The sequence below is a fragment of the Passer montanus genome, unplaced genomic scaffold (genome assembly GCF_014805655.1).
Source record: "Passer montanus isolate IOZ18808 unplaced genomic scaffold, ASM1480565v1 scaffold75, whole genome shotgun sequence".
NCBI classification, from domain to species: domain Eukaryota; kingdom Metazoa; phylum Chordata; class Aves; order Passeriformes; family Passeridae; genus Passer; species Passer montanus.
The window spans coordinates 1,786,793-1,803,936 of record NW_024372702.1 but is presented as its reverse complement, the minus strand read 5'-3'; the positions used below and the strand labels follow the sequence as shown (position 1 = coordinate 1,803,936).

Genomic DNA, 17,144 nt, shown 5'->3' with positions numbered 1-17,144 from the left:
ATGTTCATTCTAAAGCTCATGCTCTGTCAGTATGAGATACACCACAACATGAAATGATTTTTTTCCCCCATCAACATGCACAGGTTGCCAGAAAAAAAGGAATGTGCAATGGAGATTGTTAATATGGACATATCCTAAGACACTGTAACTTTCTGGAAAATAAATACACTTCACTTTGACATGAAGGACAATTAACAGTGCCGTGAATTACTGAGCACAGGTAAACTAAAAATTATTTTCCTTCCACTCTTTCATTCATTAATACTGTGTGTCTATTAAGGCCTACTATTCTCTTCTTCCCAAACTTTGTTCTTACCTGTTCTTGCTTTTCAAATATTCACACAAGGTTTTATAAGAAAAAAAGTGTATAAATGGGTGGTTGGTTATCAGTGTTTATGACAGATCTCAAAATGACTTTTAAGTTTGAAACTCTAGGTTCTCCACTGATAGCAGATGCAAATTATAGGGAATGAATTTATTGTGACTCATCTGTGTCAGTCTTGTAGTCATTTGTTTGTGCTTAATGGATAAAGTAGAGCTAAGCGTTAATCATTAACAGTCAGAGAAGTCTGTGTGCATTCCCAGGGTTTTGGGGTGCAATAAACACGGAATTTTTTATTAAACCATTAGTGTGTGCTGACAGGAGCACAGTCCTGTATTTTGTATTTGTACAGAGGAATACTGAATAATGAGATACATTTAGGGTACAGAACATTTTTCAATCTGATTTTTCACTTTTTGCCTTTTTTTGTGCAGTCGTGATTGTGAAAAGGGAATTCTGATGGCTACTGGCAGTGAAATGAGAATTTTACATATGCATTTTTCATATAGATAAATAAATTTTGAAACATTTTGGAGGTTAAGAATCAGTTTGTTTTTCCTTGTACTAGCACTTTTTGAGACTTTATCCTACATGCAATTAGGCTATTATGTGAGAATTATTTTGCATTTTGAGTTCCATCCATCCAGATCTTAAAAAACTCTTTAAAGATAAAAAAAAGCCAACCCTAACAAAATTAGAAATCATGGTATTATAAGAATATCAGGATTTTTTTTCAGTTATCTTTTTTTCCTCGCAAAGAGTGACAGTCTGTAAAAATCAAGAACATTGTTTTCTTCTGAAGAATAATTTGGGGTTTTTTAGTATTTTCAAAAGTATAGAAAACCATTTTATTGAAGAGCAGTTCTTAGTATGCTTTATAGTAGAATGTTACTATCATGTGGAATAACCCTACTAGAAATTACTGGGCAGTGGTGACTGTCATCTTTTGGAGACTGCTGAGACATGCTTGAAGAAAGTTTTTGGTTTGTTGGTGGAATACAATTGGAGAACTTGTAATGCTGGTGATGAGTTTAATTAGAATTCATTTTCATTGGTTGATACTAATTTAAAGCCAAAATTAAAAAAAAAGATAGTAAATTTTCAAAATAAATGTGAAAGCATCATGGATACAAACCTGTCTGAATAGATATTGAGTCCTCTGTTCTCTTCCCTGTAGAGAAAAAAAATAATTAAAACTAACATATCACTGTAGGTATTTGTTCTATTGCTGCCACTTGTCTGTAAGGAGTCCTGTCTGAAATCTGTATGCCACCTGCAGGGCAGAATTCTGCTCATTTATTTTTGTATGTCTTAGAGCTTCAGGTTTTTGTTGTTTGGTGTGTATTTTTGGTTGCTTCGTTGGTTCTGGTTTTCCTGTTTTGGTGGAGTTATTTTGTGCGTGTGTGTTTGTTTTTTAACAGTAATATTTGCTGAATAGTCATACCAGCAGCTTTTTTGGCCACTACATAAAATTAATCAAATCGTATGTCTGGATATAGGTAGTACCAATGTCAGTCTTATATTTACAGACATATTTTTTTAAGATACATTCTGGGATTGTTTTTTTGCACTGCAGAAGAGAATTGTTGTGTATGGATTAAAATTAACATTCTACAAGCCTCTGCTTGAAATATATAGGTTTTTATAATGCTTGAGAAAGCACAAATGGCATACATGGTGTTTATATTATCTAATTACCCATACTGTTATCTTCTGTATAAAATTAAGACTTGTGAACTAGGGTTGCATGGTGAGGTTTTGGTAGTTGAAGGGTTAAAGAGATGGTTTCTGTGGGAAGCTGCCAGAGATTCCCTCTGTGTCTAATGGAGCTGATGCCATCAGGCTCCAGGATGGACCCACCACTAACCCCCCAGCCGTGGTGGTGGTGCCTCTGAGATACGTTTTAAGAAAGGGATAAGAACCCCACCCGCACAATAGGCAGCAGCAGTGACAAGAGAGAATACATGAAGGAAAGAGCTCAGTAGATCCGAATTATTTTGTGTTTTGGGGTCAGTGAAGAATGAGGAGGAGGAGGTGCTCCAGGCACCAGAGCAGAGATTTCTCTGCAGCCTGTGGTGGAGCAGATCCACCTGTCCAGCTGAGGAGGGGAGTGATAGCAAGGTTTCAGGGACAGCTGGTATCCAGCCAGGGTTAACCCACTGTAGCTTGCCATGATAGTGCAGAGATGTATTACAGCAGTAATCAATTTATTTTCCCTCTCCATCTCATATGGTAGGTGTGCAGGTTCTCCAGGATCAACAGAACTCATTATCTAATATTGGACATAAATTGCACAAGCCTAGAATATTTAAAATACAGCGCACTAAATACACTTGTTATCATATTGCCATTTTTTTCATGGGTGGCTTAGCTTTAAATAATGTCTGTGTTTAAACATATTATTGTAATGGAAGCAGAAATTGGAATTTATGACAAATTTTAATGCAAAAAAATTCGGTACGTTATATGTACTTTAGCAACAAGTTCTTTATAAAAGTCTTACAGCAAAAAGTAACTTTATCATCTTCAGCTGGTGTAACTTTAAAATTTTCCTATCTTTTGGACAGCAGTGGGCTTATGTAAAACTAATCTGCTTTCTGAATGACTCGGCCCATCTACAATTTATTTACAACGGAGAAAATATTTTCAACTAATTCTCAGAAAACCCTTAGGCTGAGCTGAACCTTCCATCACTTAGGAGATAACTAGAAGTGCCTTAGTAATTGTGTTATTATGGGTCAAATTCCAGAATGCATCTCAAAGTCTTAGGCAACTAACCTTTTTTGAGGGAAGATAAGGCAAACATTTCAAATAATGGCTGTTATAAACCATCAAAGGATCACGAATAAATAACATTTATTTTCAAAATTTCATACTCATGCTGCATAATGAATTGGATCTGATCAACCTTGGCCCTCTTACAGTTTGCCATCTGCATCAGCAAAATTCCCTTGGAGTTTTCCCTAGGAAAAGGATGACAACCAAAGCACTGTCAGAAAAGCAGATACAATGCTAGAATGTTCTCCAGGTTTATGTACAAAGCAGCAATTGAAAATAATGGCTCAGTACTTTGCAACTTTGTGATTTTGTAATCCAGATTGCATAGTCCTCAAAATCCTCTGATGTGAAGTGTGAAAAATGTTGTCAATAATTAGGCTTTAATGTGCTCCAGAGGATCAGATTCACCGTGAATGTACTAGGCTTAATGATTGATGCTTGAAAAATCTGAAATTGTAGCCTTGCAATCATAGATTCATATATCCTTAACTTCTTGGAAAATACTCCTTCCTGCATAAGACGTTCTAACTGAATTAATTTCAAAGCAACAGCTATTTTAGTAACAGCTTCTATTCTTAGGTGAGAAATGTTAAAAACTTCTGTATCAGTGGTTACTGGTACTCTTTAACTTCTCATACTTAGAAGCAGGAAGAAACTAATTACTGTGTTGACCAAAGGAGGAGGGCAAAAATAGCATAAGTACAGAAGTCCAAATGTCAAAAGCAAAAAGCTAAAGCAAACACATTTTAAAATATTTGAAACACTTTTGTGTCACCTTATGTGACATTCAAGAGGAATGTTATTCCAGAATGTGAAGAACTGGCTGAAAGTGCTCAGTTGGTTCTCAAGGAACTGACCTGCCATCAGCAGGTGAAGGTATTTTGGAAGATAGTATAAATTCTTGCAGCCAGTAATGATGACACCTGCTTGTTACTGTTCATCTGCAGAAAGGTCAATCTGCTTTCTACTCTGGGGCTGGCCCACTGCTTCTGCTGGCACATTTCACTGATGTGATTGTGGGATTATGTTCTCTTGAGCTCTTGCTTAATAACATTTGAGAACAGTAGAACTTTATCCTGGACCTCAAGACATCCTATATTTCTGGTTAAAACTTTTCCCATGGGTTTTCTTCTTTTTCATAGATCTCATTTGCCACTGAATCCATGTCTTTCAATACTGTTTGAAAATCTCTAGAAAACTTGGACTGTATTTTAATTATAATGAAATGTAAAAGCAGAGGAAACCTGAAATGTTCCAGGGTATTGGATTTTTAACTTCATATAATTTTAAATTAAAAATTGAACTATAATAGTTGTATTTAAAAGACAACAGAAATGCCTCTCAATATGTAAATGTACGTTGGATTATAAGATGTCCTGTAAATACTAAAATTAATTATTCAGGAAGAAAATATTTAGAGAAATGGAAATATTATAAGCATTAGTATTTTACATCCATCTTATTTTCTTTATATTGCTTTTTTAATGTAGTCCAAGAGGAAATTTTCACAAGTGAAATTGGAGCAGAATTCCAGTTGAAATACATGAGATTGATGTTTTGCATTTCCCACAGTGTCTAAAATATTTAGGGTAAATATGTGGGTATTGTGTGTCCCCTAAGGCATATGAGGTTTTTGGCCAGCTCTGCTTCTGATTGAAGGTGTGGACTGCATTGCCTGGACTGTACTGTGCACTACATTGCCTACGTTGTGACGATAACTTTGTGACTCAAATGACCATTCCTCTTCACTCTTCTTGTTGCCATTCCAGGTAGATTTCACATGAAGCTACATCATTATACTGCTAATCAAACATTGTACTTGGAACCTCCTACAGTCTAAACTCCCTGTGGAAGGACATGACACTGTTATTATGGAAGACTCCTCTCAAGTTTCCATTTATCAGGAAACAAATAACATTGCTTAGGAAAATGATCAGTACTGTTAAAGCTACTGAATGCACTGATACAAGTTTAGAACTTTTACAGTTCTTAATAATACCTCATTTCTTTAATTCACAACTCCCTCACCACACTTCAAAAAACCAAACCAGACTGATAATAAGATAACCAGCCATGTGTTTCAACCTAGATATGATAACAGGCACTGTCTTGGAATATAGCATAATTAAGTAGCAAAATAATCTTATGATTTTTGTTTCTGTTATTGGTCTGCACATAGAGGTCTTACAATTTGAGATCCAAACCACTCAATGCATAACTTCTTTCTCTTCCATATATGCATATATTTTATTTTTCTTTCTTTTTTGTTACCCACAACCCTTCATATTTCCAACATTGCAAAATCATAGAATATCAAAACTTAGAGACTCAGGAATGAAAATTTCCCACATCATGGGATTGAGGACTACTGAAATAAATATAAAGAGTCTCTGTCATGGCTTATGAGACAGTATTATAGACTGTGAAGGTGAATTAATGAGCAAAGTGGAGGGTGTAAGGGAAGATCAAAGCTTCATGGTTAAGTGCATTATCATAGGAACATCACGCAAACTGTTATATGATCAGTATAATTAGTTGCAAGGCTAGAAAGGTCTTTAAAAATAGTATCTTCTACTGTCTTGATTCACAAATCTGGCCTTGTGTGCGATTTAATGAAAATTAAGTGCTTTTAAATTACTGATACCAGCAGGTCTCTGTATTTTATATTAGTTATTGTGCGTTAAATGCATATTAGAAGTCTACATTGAATTGAAACAGAAGGAATTAATACAGAAAGAAATGGGCATAATTTTCAGTAAACACTAGAACTAGGTGCAGAATTGTTTGAGTTGTACATGAGAACCCCCTGAGCAAGGCTGACATATGGCTGGTGATATCCTGTAGGGAACAGTAGAATGCAAGGCGGTAATGATAATCCTTCTTAGAAAATAAAGGTCACAAGTGATAGCAAGTGCCAAGAAAGCATCAGGGATTTTTTTAGAGCCTACTGGGTCAATAAGACCCTCAGTAGGCTCATGTATTTCTTTAACTGTAAAAAAACCTATTCAATTTGGATTTGGGAATATAAGGGCTTGTGAGTGAAGTACAGAAAATGCTTCTTCCTACCCTGAGCTAATGCCTGTTTCTTCTAGGGGGATATATTAGTTTCAGGAGGTTATGCATTGGATCCATTGACCTGATTTCCAGCAGTGTTGATTTCATACAAATCCAAAGGCAGTAGAAGCTAAGACAGTAAGCATTTCAGGAAATCAGTTCCTATATTTTCATATGTGGGTACTGTAATTGATAAATAAAATAAATTCTGTATATTTAATATACTACATAAAAGTATATTTCAAATTAACATTTTTAAGGATTTTTTCATTAATAAGTGATTGACTGAAGTAACTGGAAGCTCATTTTTTGCCTTCTAGATTATTCTATTCATGTTATATAGAGAATTATGAAAAATAATTATCTTTTTACATTTTTAAATGGTATTAGTGATCATTCCAGCTTCTGAATGATGGATATTCATATGGCAAAAGTTATTTTTGTCAACAAGTTAGCTCCAAGTGCAACTGGCATGTACTTGAGTTTTAGGACTATGTTCAGAAAAAGGTAATAGAAATTAAGTCATGTTATTGATGCAACTGGCTAAGTGTTAAGGCATGTAAACAGAAGACACTACAGCAGAAGCAAGTATAATAAGATGGCTATTAACTATTTTGCACATGGAGAAATTCAGATTTTTAGTTATGTCTTTGCAATCCAACACTTACCCACTTATTTCTCTGTTGTAGTTGACTTCAGAAATATATTTTAATTTATGTGTAACCCATGCAACTATATAGAGAATATGGAAATGTTTGTGACATGCTGAGATTTATGGAAAAAATAGTTTAAAGATTGCATGTAATAATAATGCTGGAAAATTATTTAATTAGCTATACTAGCTTTTAGGTATACTAACCTTTATTTGGAATTCAGTTGCTATATTGTTTCTCTCTATCAAACATCTGCTTGTTTGTGCTTGGAAGAAATTTGCCCCTACATTACCAAAAGTAGTAGACCACATTTGAAAATGCAGCTTTTTTTTGTTAAGTGTGAAGTTGCCTCCTGGGTTCTTTTCGTCCCATATAGGTTTTCCTCCCATACCAACCTTTACGTTTTCATTGAATTTGTCGCAAATGTCTTTATAGCTGACTTGTTCACAAGGTCTCTTTACACCTTTTCTTTTCATGGTACATGGAATGGTTTTCTTTGATGTGCAAACTGCTGGTGTACAGAGATCCATTGTTCTCTAGATTGGTAGCTTCCTGTACTTTGTCTGCTGTGTTCTTGTTCCTCATCAGTTACTGTCCAGTTCATCTGTATTTATAAAAAGTTAGCATGATGCTGCTCGTATCTGCACCTGCACTACTGGAACAACTTCTTACCATGGCTGCCGCCAGAATTAGTATCATTGTTCATCATTGACTGCTGACAGAGATTTTTGTGTTTCTAATTTTTATATAAACTGCATTGATTTGGGAAATTTGATTACTTATGATAGATAAGCTTGTGAATACCTTCATTTCAAGACTCAGTCTGTCTATGTGATTTAACTTTAACTAACATGAATTCACTAAAATACAGTTTAACTATCCACCCATCTATCAGGCTTTATGATGAATTTTTGCACTATGGGACTCACATATGCAAGTTACAGGTTTGGGGGTTTTTTAGATATATGGATAACAGCAACAAATTGAATTTAAAAATAACAAATTACTGATTTGAATTCTGTGAAATGTGTATGCCTGGAAAAATACTGGACTCTAAATTTATAGAAATATTTTACTGGCCACTGATCTATTTGTCCTGTTTCCACATGTAAGGTTTTAATCCACTAGACTTCTTATGTCTAAACAATTTGTACCAGATTACTTGAGAAATTCTCAGAATATAGTCTTGCATTTCATGCTAATATCAAAATACAGTGTTCTGTTACATTTTAGTATTATTATTAATCTGGTTCCTCTTGTTTCTTGACAAATGAGAACTTGCTCACTACGGTTAGGATTCCTTGTTAGCAGTAGTTGATAGCATTAGATACATTCATGTTTCTTTAGCAATTTCATTAATAGAAAATTTTCAGATTCTTACTGAAGCTTTACAGATTTGGGCCATTAGAACTTTGGTTTTGTAAAAGTAAATAAGGAAGTTAAACCCATAATGTTTGCTGTAGTGCTTTTTCTGAGTTACTGCCAATATGATGGGGAAAATCACTCATGAGACGATTCCTGTAATTTTAGAGAGCTATAGATCTAGCAAAGTGCATACCTTATATAACAAAACAAGAAAAAAACTAAAATAGCAGAGTGGAGAGAAAAGTGAAGCAAACTAATTTCACAGTGGTTTTGTGAAATGCAGCACTGAATTCACTCACATTTCGTAGTATGGCATCCAGCTCCGCATTCTTTCATCTGTCCTTCACAACAGATGCAAGAGGTGTACATAGACAGTGTGTGGACCTAGTCCAAGCCAGTGTTCTGTAATTATTATCTTTTTAGTGCTCTGAGAAATTGCCCTCTCACTGAATTAGGCTACCGTCAATCCTTTAGCTGCTGGTGAAAAAGGAAATAAAGACAGACTGTGAAACTGAGTCTAATTACTGGGAGGCTGTGTGCAGCTTTTTAACATTAGAACTCCTTTCAGAGTAACAAGCAGGTGGGATCATAAGGAAGAAATGAATGCTTTTGTTCAGCTTTTGTATTTGCATGCTCTTGTTTGTTAGAAATGTAAAAATTTAATAGATGTAAATTAAGAATTGTGTTAAAGGAACCTTAGCTTAATAAACAACCTGTTCGTCCTAAATGATTTTACAAAGCAAGATTTAGGTCCATTACACTTCCCTAAAACTGCAGGCTTTACCATTTTTTTTTCCTTCTTCTTTGCAATCACAAATGCAGGGTAGGTCTCCTATCAAGGGCGAGTTTAGTCCAGGGTCAATAGATTTTTATGCAATTCATTGGCACTTTAAAGGTTCCTATATTTAGAATAATAGGGAATCAGAGTCTTCTGAAGGAGAGACAAAGCATGAGAGGAAGATAACAAAACTGCAAGTTTTGTCATGGTGTGGACTGTGGTAAAGGCTTTTAGATGTCATGCTGTCAAAGTAGATCCAAATGAAAGGAAGAGGGAGATGAGGGTAGTATCATGTTGTTTGGGGCTGATCAGAGTGTGTTTCATTTGCCCAAGTTGTCTTCAGACCTATTCCCATTCCTGTCATTCCAGAGTGAGCTTAGAAGCTTTATTCCTCTAAAGGAAATTTGCTTTAATACTATTAATTTATGAAATGTTTGCATCACATTAAAATTTTCATGCTGTTACTGGGTTTTTTGAAGAGTGTGGAGAGTAAAACTGTAATGCTCTATTCTAAGTTTAGTCTCCTTTCCATTCAGATATGAGAAGGAGTTTTCATACAGCCAGTGTGCTGCTCACTTATTCTGTGGTGGATGACAGTGGTTACATAAAAAGTGGGTTTTCTTATTTTATTCTGAAAAAAAGGGTCACAAAATTTCTGATACTGGTATGACCAGTGCCGAAATCTTCCTGTATCTGAGAGCTGCAAGACAAATACAGTGCACCTCAAAAAACTGTCCATTAGCAGAGTAGTTCATGGGTGGAGGACCATAATAGCTTCTTAAGGGTTTTCCTCTGAGACAAACACCATTAAATTAGCATAGACATACAAGACAAAATAAAATGTTTAGGTGGTAGGTAACTAGTAATATTTTTTGAAAACTTTCTGTAAAATAGCACCACTTTCCTGAAGTCAATAGAGCAAGGCAGTTAGGCCATCTGAAGTTTATGCCATTAAGGATGTTGTCTTGACCATGGTTTCATTGTACAGATGGGATTGACATTAAATTTCCAAAGACACTTTCCTTTCAGCAAATTCATGGCAAGTCTGTTTTGATCTTGCTGTGCCCATTTAATCGTTACTTTTTGCTGCTGTTGCTAAGAATGGTGCCCATTTTAGTTTGACTGGTGATTTTTCTGAACATCAGTCTGCTAAGCACTGTGCTGAGATCCACCAAATTTATTTCAAATTACAAGTGAGAACATCCCACCCTTTACTCCTCCACACACTGCTCTTAATATAGGGATTGTATTCACATCAAAGCTGTCAGAATGTTTCTGTGATCTCATTAGCTATACTTATTTCTACCTACAGAATAAGTGAATCATCAACTGAAACAGCACTAAAGACCAACTGCTAAAACTCACATGGCTATAAGTATATCCATGCTGGGAAGAGATATCTTCTCAAGTCTGGAGATTCAAGTTGTTAAAATCACCAGCTCTGCAGACCTAAAAAGGGGTTAGGTCATTTTTTGAAATTAATTTGGGCCCAAAGTCTTTAACATTGAAGTCCAATTTTTAAATACATTATCAAGTAGTTTTATAATTTCACACAGCCTATAAGTAAAAACCCCATCACACTGAAGCAATTGAACCAATATTATGTTTTAATGTTTGTGGGGTTTTTTTGCTCTGTTTTTATTTATATAGTTAAAATACAGAGTTGTTTCATTTTACAACTCTGTGAGGTAAATTAGATAGATGGTACCAAACAGAAATTAGCTCAGTTAATTCAGCCAATTTAAATCCTTATGTATATAAACATTCACTGTAGGGGAGTGAAATCATTTTACATGAGAAAATGAAGAGAAATTGGACATAGAAGCTAGGTGTTAAATAAGTGAGGTAGATAACATTGGTGGTAGATGATGGCAGGTATAAGATCTGCATAGTGAAAAATTAAAACTATTCTGATGGCCAGCTGCTGGTTACTAATACTGTTTAAAGGTCATTTTAGCAGCTCAAGTAGGAAGTGTGATGACCGGAAACTAAAATCTGTAACAAAGAGCAGCCATTTCTAGAGGGGCTGGGTAACATGAGTGTGTCAGCAAGTGTGTCAGCAAGTGTGTCAGAAAGTTGAGGACTTGAGGACTCTCCCTCTTCATGGATGAGAGACATGAGTCTAACAGAGAAAAGATAGAGAATTCAGACTTGGTTTGTTAGTTGTGGAAATCTTCGAATTCTGTATCATCTTTCTTTACAGTTAAGGGGGAAAAAATGTATAGACTTGACAAAGTGAGATTTTTTTTTTTTCATTTGACAAGTAATGCAAAGTAGGGGAAAATAGAAAACTGCATCTTCTCTCTCTCTCTCCTTCATTGAAACATAGATATGCAATTGAAAAACATTCTTTTTACAGAGGAGCTCCATGTGTCACGGCCACACACAACTCCTCTGGGCCCCTCCAGAACCAATCTAGTGGAATAAGTGAATGTCTGTCCAATCAAAACAAATTGTACAACAGTGCACAAGCACACTCATATCCTGAATTGCAGGGGAAACAGCTTTTTCTGGCATAGCTTTTCAGGAGTTTCTGTCTGCATCTGTTTCACTTCAATACAATACCTTAGAACTAGGATTAAGGATTCCTACAATTCCTACTTACACAACAGATATTTCATCTTTCCAGAATTAAATGCCTTTTTTTTTTTTTTTTATAGTTATACAGTGCATGCAAATAGAGAAATGAGTTTTGGAAGAGGTGACGTGTAAAGTATAATTTCCCTTGTGATACTTACTGTGGGGAATTTCCTAAACTCGCAGTCTGAGAGTTTAGGAAAATTACAGGTCCTCAATAGTCTCTTGCAATCATTCAATCATGTCAGCTTATTATCAGATGCTGGAAAACCTCTGGTAGATATTGAGTGGAAAATCTTAATTGTTTCCATATCATGCTGTATCATTCTGAGGCAAATTTTCATAGGCCAAAAGGTAAACCTACCAAGTACCAATTGGGTGTGTAACTCCAAAAGAAAAAATTAGTGTGTATATACAAACCATGGGAGACAGGGAAATATTCTTCTCACGTAAATTGGCTGAATATTATGAAGATTTACATGAACAGTGACCTTTGAAAATCTGGTATTTCAGTATCATGAAGTCAAGTAATAAATTTTGTGATACAGTATAGCTGATTTAGCTGATTCTGTTTACTGCCACTCTGCAAATGTGTGTGTAGATCAAGGAACTGAGAATTTCAGTGCAAAGGCTTTGCATGTCCTGCAGTCAGCTTGTATCCAGTCAGGCTGACTGCATTTGGAAACCAGGGAGTAAGAAGGAGTTGGCAGTGGCAGTTTGCCAAAGGCAAATGAAGAAGGCAGCAGCATGAGCTTCAGGAGAGGAGGGAGGGAGCAGTCCAGTAGTAGTCTAATATGTCTATTTTAATCTATTGTTTAATTTATCTTATTTATCTATCTTATCTCTGTATTTTTTTATCTTATTTCTATTTTACTGTAAGCAGAGAGGTTGCAGTATCCAGAAAAACAGCATGAGAAACAGCCTCAGCCAATATAAATCAGTGTACTTTATGTGAAGGCAGAGAATCTGGTCATTAATATAAAGTTACTGGATTTTGATTTCTAGGAGCATTGACTGAGCACACACATCTCAGGGTAAAGTAAATGGAAGAGACTGGCTCAGTATCTCTGAAAATCAGGCCCGTGATTTCTAATAGGTCATAGGCATTTATAAAAGAAGGATTAAATTCTGCTGTATTTTAAAGCCTGTGAGCCCACCACCTTAGCCACAGAGCTGTGTGTAAACAGATGTAATTCAGCTTATGGAGAAGCCTGGTTTTGATTTTTGTGTTGTTTTTTTGGTAAGTTTTCTGGGTTTTCTTTTCCTTTTTCTCATTCTAGTTTAATTATGAAAACATGTTTTCTTTCATATATATTTTCTGTGTTATGATTGACCATGATGTTTACAGATCTCAGTATTTTAATGCATTTCATAAAGAGATAGTGCATTAGGACAGATGGGTCAGGCTGGGTAATACTATGAAATGTCTGGAGAAACTGAGCACAAGCTTTGCTGTGGGGATCTGCTGAAGCTTTAAATACAAATTCTTTTCCAGTAGGGAATAGGCAAAGGCTAAACACTAAGAAACTACTTTGGAATTTACTCAGTTTCTGGTTCAGGCAAGGACCATTAACAATATCAGGTCCAAGTGAATTTTGCCTGTGCTGTGATCTGTCCATCCTTGAGGCACGTGCCGCCCATGAAGGCGGGAGAATAAGAGTTATTTTCTCCAAGGAATTTTCACACACATTGGGAGTCCTGATTGTTCACTGTGCAGATAATGATGAAAAACAAAGTGCTATGCTTAACCAGATTTTTGAGTTGTGTTACTCCATGTGTTTGTATGGATAGAAAAAAAGGAAGCATGGGCTATAAGTCAAAAACCTGAAGTAATGTAAACTTCTGTTACACTTGACATTTGAGCTTTTTCAGTGAGTTCTTTGTGTAAAAGTCCATTCCTGGGCATTACTGTCACTTCGGCTTTCTCTATGGAACATTAACTCTGTTTTCATTGCTCACATCTAGCAATGATCAGATGAAGCGTGGCATATCCAAGCTGATAACCAATGATTTGCTTTTCTTATGTACAGACATAGACACATATTTCAGTACTGCCTTCTTTTGTTAAAATGCTGCTTGTTCCATGTAGAAGAGGGGTGGGGGGAAGAAACCAACCCAAACAACTAAAATATTTCATTTTTTTTTTTCTTCCTTTGCTGATGACATTTTTAAAGATGTGCTTGTGAAATGATACAACTGACCCATCAGACTGGATCTTAACAGGTCATAAGACAGCTCAAGCATCGTATCTTCTGTCTTCTATGCAAGTTGAGTCATCTCAGGAATAAATTTTGTTAGGATGAAAAGAATTCCAGGAGAGATGTAATTCTGCTGTGTATGTAGTTTTGTTTTGAAGAGTTGCTAGTGAAAGCCTTGCCTTGGGAACTAAGACTGATAAGTTACTCCTCTGACCTTGCATTTCTGGAGATGTAACTGCAGTCTGAGATACCCACTGAGCCTCCAGCCAAGAGAGGGTTACAAAGTGCTTCAGTCCACTGCAAACTGTGGAGATGAACACAATGATGGTTTTGCAAAACTGGTCGTGTGGCAGCTTGAGAGGAATGTGCATAACTCAGCTCTGTGGTGTGGGCAGATGGGCTGTGGTGATGAGGCAGCTGGAGACTGAAACAACGGTGAAGTTGTTGATCTGGGGTGAAATGAAACCATTTATTTACAGAAGACTCAGTTTTATCTGGTTTTCTATTTATTTGCTATTACACCAACTTACCTGTTAATAACTCTTATTAAATTTAGGATGATGTGAGCTAGGACAGAAAGTTTGAACCTCTATGCATTTTAAGTGTTATCTAAAGTATTATTAAATATTTTCTATTAATAGGGCTATCATGCATCTTGTAACATAGATGATAACCTAACTATGATTATACAAAGGTGTGAGACAGTCTAGCAGAGGATTTAAGGAAGAAAGTGTTGGGGGCAGAGGGATAGAAAGAAAATTATGGAGATGGTAAAATGAGAGCAATTATAACCAAGTAATTGTATGACAAGTCCTGAAGTACTAATTTTTTCCCTCACAGGTTCTTCTAGTCTACAAAGACAGGGCAAAGCTGAAACAGGGTCATACAGAGGAAAGTGAGAGTTAAGACAATGGCCTCAAGAATTAATGTTCCATTGGTCACTTTGTTGAAAAAGAATGGATTAAGTAAGGGAAGGGGGAATAATCTTGCATTTGTAGCTATGCTGTGTTTCTTCTCTTGAGCATTGAGTGTTAGGTAACTTTGAAAGAAAAAAGTGCAGGTTTGCTGCAGGGTTAAACATCTTCCATAGCTGAAGTCACTAACCTGAAGTGCTAACTCACTAGGAATATCTTATGGCCGTATGTGACAGTCATTAATTTTCAGAATTGCTCAACTCTTCGTCCAGATCTGTGACATTTTCAGATTTAGAGGCAGCCAAGTGTGTGAACTTCACTAATTTTCATATAGTGTGTGGAAATTATCCAGAATGTTTTACATTAAAATTCAAGGTTCATACACCACACCTTTCATATAGCACTGCTGCAGATTAAATTCACTTATACATTAGGAAAGGTGCCAATGCAATCATAATGGAAGGCTGAAGTGCTGAAATGATGGAGTAGTTTTTTTGCTGCCTTCCTTGGCACATGTTCAGCACCCCACTTTGATTCAAACATCATACCCTATTTGGTAAGGCTCTTGAGAGTAATAATAAATTATCTATTATGAGCCTGCTTTGTTAGGAGAGGATGTGTAGCAGCAGGAAAGCTGCTACAAAATAACCATAGATGTTTCATGCATATAACAGTTCTGGAAATTTAGTTTTCATGCCTTTGTACTTCTGAATGAAGAACATACAGTGGCTCTTCAGTAAATGTCACAGGAATATAGTCCTGCTTTGGACATGTGCAACAGATAGAAAAGCAGCCAGTCCCCCAATCTCATCAGCTGGACTAAACCCATTGAATGATTTTGCTCACAAAGCCATGTCATCTGTGTCAAATTCATGTAGCATGTCATTTTTCTGTGCACTCAGACTGATTGATTAGTTCCCAGTCATTCCAAATGTATTTCTCTTAAATAGTCTGTAGAGATGATTACTTTTGAAAGGATTTTTTCATAGAAAAAGGTCATTAATCCCAATACCACTCTAGAAAGGAACAGCTGCTTTTGGCATTTCATTTTTGTTTCAGCATTTTCCATAGATATACAGTGTGCATTAATTTCTATTGGAAATGTTATGAAAATGTTTATTGAATGTTATAGCTTGAGGCTGATCTAATATTTGGTGAATGATACAGAACATTTTGATGACTTCCTAATAATTCTCCAGGTACTTAAATGAACAAAAAGGTGTTGATTACAGACAGAGTAAGGTGAAACCAATATTTTATACTGTTTAAAAATACATTATGCATTTTTTCATTGTTAAAATTTCTAACACATTTGAATGCTAGAAATCATTCTTTCATCTCCATTAATTTCAGTTTCAAATATCATTTGGAGACACTTTTAAAAAGTTTTATAGGAAGGTATTAAACAGATACTGTGTTTCACCTTCAGGTTTTAAGGTCTGTATGTGTTAATGTGCTGGCCATTTCAAAATACGTATAAATAAGTATAGACAAATACATATATATGGATGTACAAGTAGTTCTAGTAAAAAATAAATACTGATTTGTTAGTAAAGGAGAGATAAATAATGCCAATAAACAATAAAACCGGTACCTTTTTTTTCTGATTTAGAAGTACAGGTAAAAATATTATTGCATTTCTTTTTAATACAGTAAATTATTTCTTACACAAGGTTGCACTCAAAAGTGTGAGAGCTGTAATTAGGCACAGATTGATGGCATCATTCAACAGAGAAAACCAGGGAGAGATCTTGTTCTGAATAATTGCTCTAGTTTGAAATCTAATAATAAAGGCTGGCAAGAGGACACCTCTACTAGGAATTTAGGTATAATCTGGGGATTTAGCAGTTGGAGGTGGTGGGAGAAGGAGGGAATCTGAACATATTGGTCAGAGAATGACTGTCTGCTGACACTGTTAAGTAGCAGGGAAATGACGAAGCAGATTCTAGAAGATATTAATGGGGAATTATTAGCTGCCTTAGAGGAATACTGGTGTCATTTTTTAACAGGCGATATGTAATGTGACATATCAGATACTTATATTAGGAAGAAATAATTGATTTCAAGTATGTTCAGAGCAGGGAAAGAAATATGGCAGTTTAGAGAACATGACACAACATGGTCTGTGTAGTACAGTTTAGCTGAAGTTGAGAGAAGATGATTTTCTCTAAACAGATCAGAGAGGGAGAATAACTAAGTTAAAAGACAATATTAAAACTGTATAAATTATTAACAAATCATAAACTGAAGAAGGTCTGCAATAAGTCATGAAGTGTGGTTCTAAAATGATTTCTAAGTAGAGTCAGAGAAAATAAATGGTTCTAAAGTGAGGTTTGAAATAAAGGTTATGCAAATACGCCCAAAAATTTGTGCCATAAGTAGGAATATATTGATATCTGATGTTCTATTTTATCTAAAGGATGTTGAAAGCAGTCTTGGCAGCCTCTATTTTTCACTTTTGTGTTAATTTTAAAATTCAAAGTTTTCCTGATCATTTATTGAGGT

At 35.6% G+C, this 17,144-nt stretch overlaps 1 protein-coding gene across 12 annotated transcripts in view; it reads left to right on the top strand.

The window, feature by feature from the left end:
* LRRC4C (leucine rich repeat containing 4C) overlaps window positions 1–17,144 on the top strand; it is a 485,302-nt gene that overhangs the window by 278,510 nt on the left and 189,648 nt on the right. For 9 of the 12 annotated variants that reach the window (XM_039731022.1, XM_039731021.1, XM_039731016.1 and 6 more), the window contains one exon: window positions 84–220. The exons of the other annotated variants lie outside the window; for them this stretch is intronic. The gene's annotated coding sequence lies outside the window, so the exon portion shown is untranslated. The remainder of the gene's footprint in view (window positions 1–83; window positions 221–17,144) is intronic. 12 annotated transcript variants of the gene reach the window in all.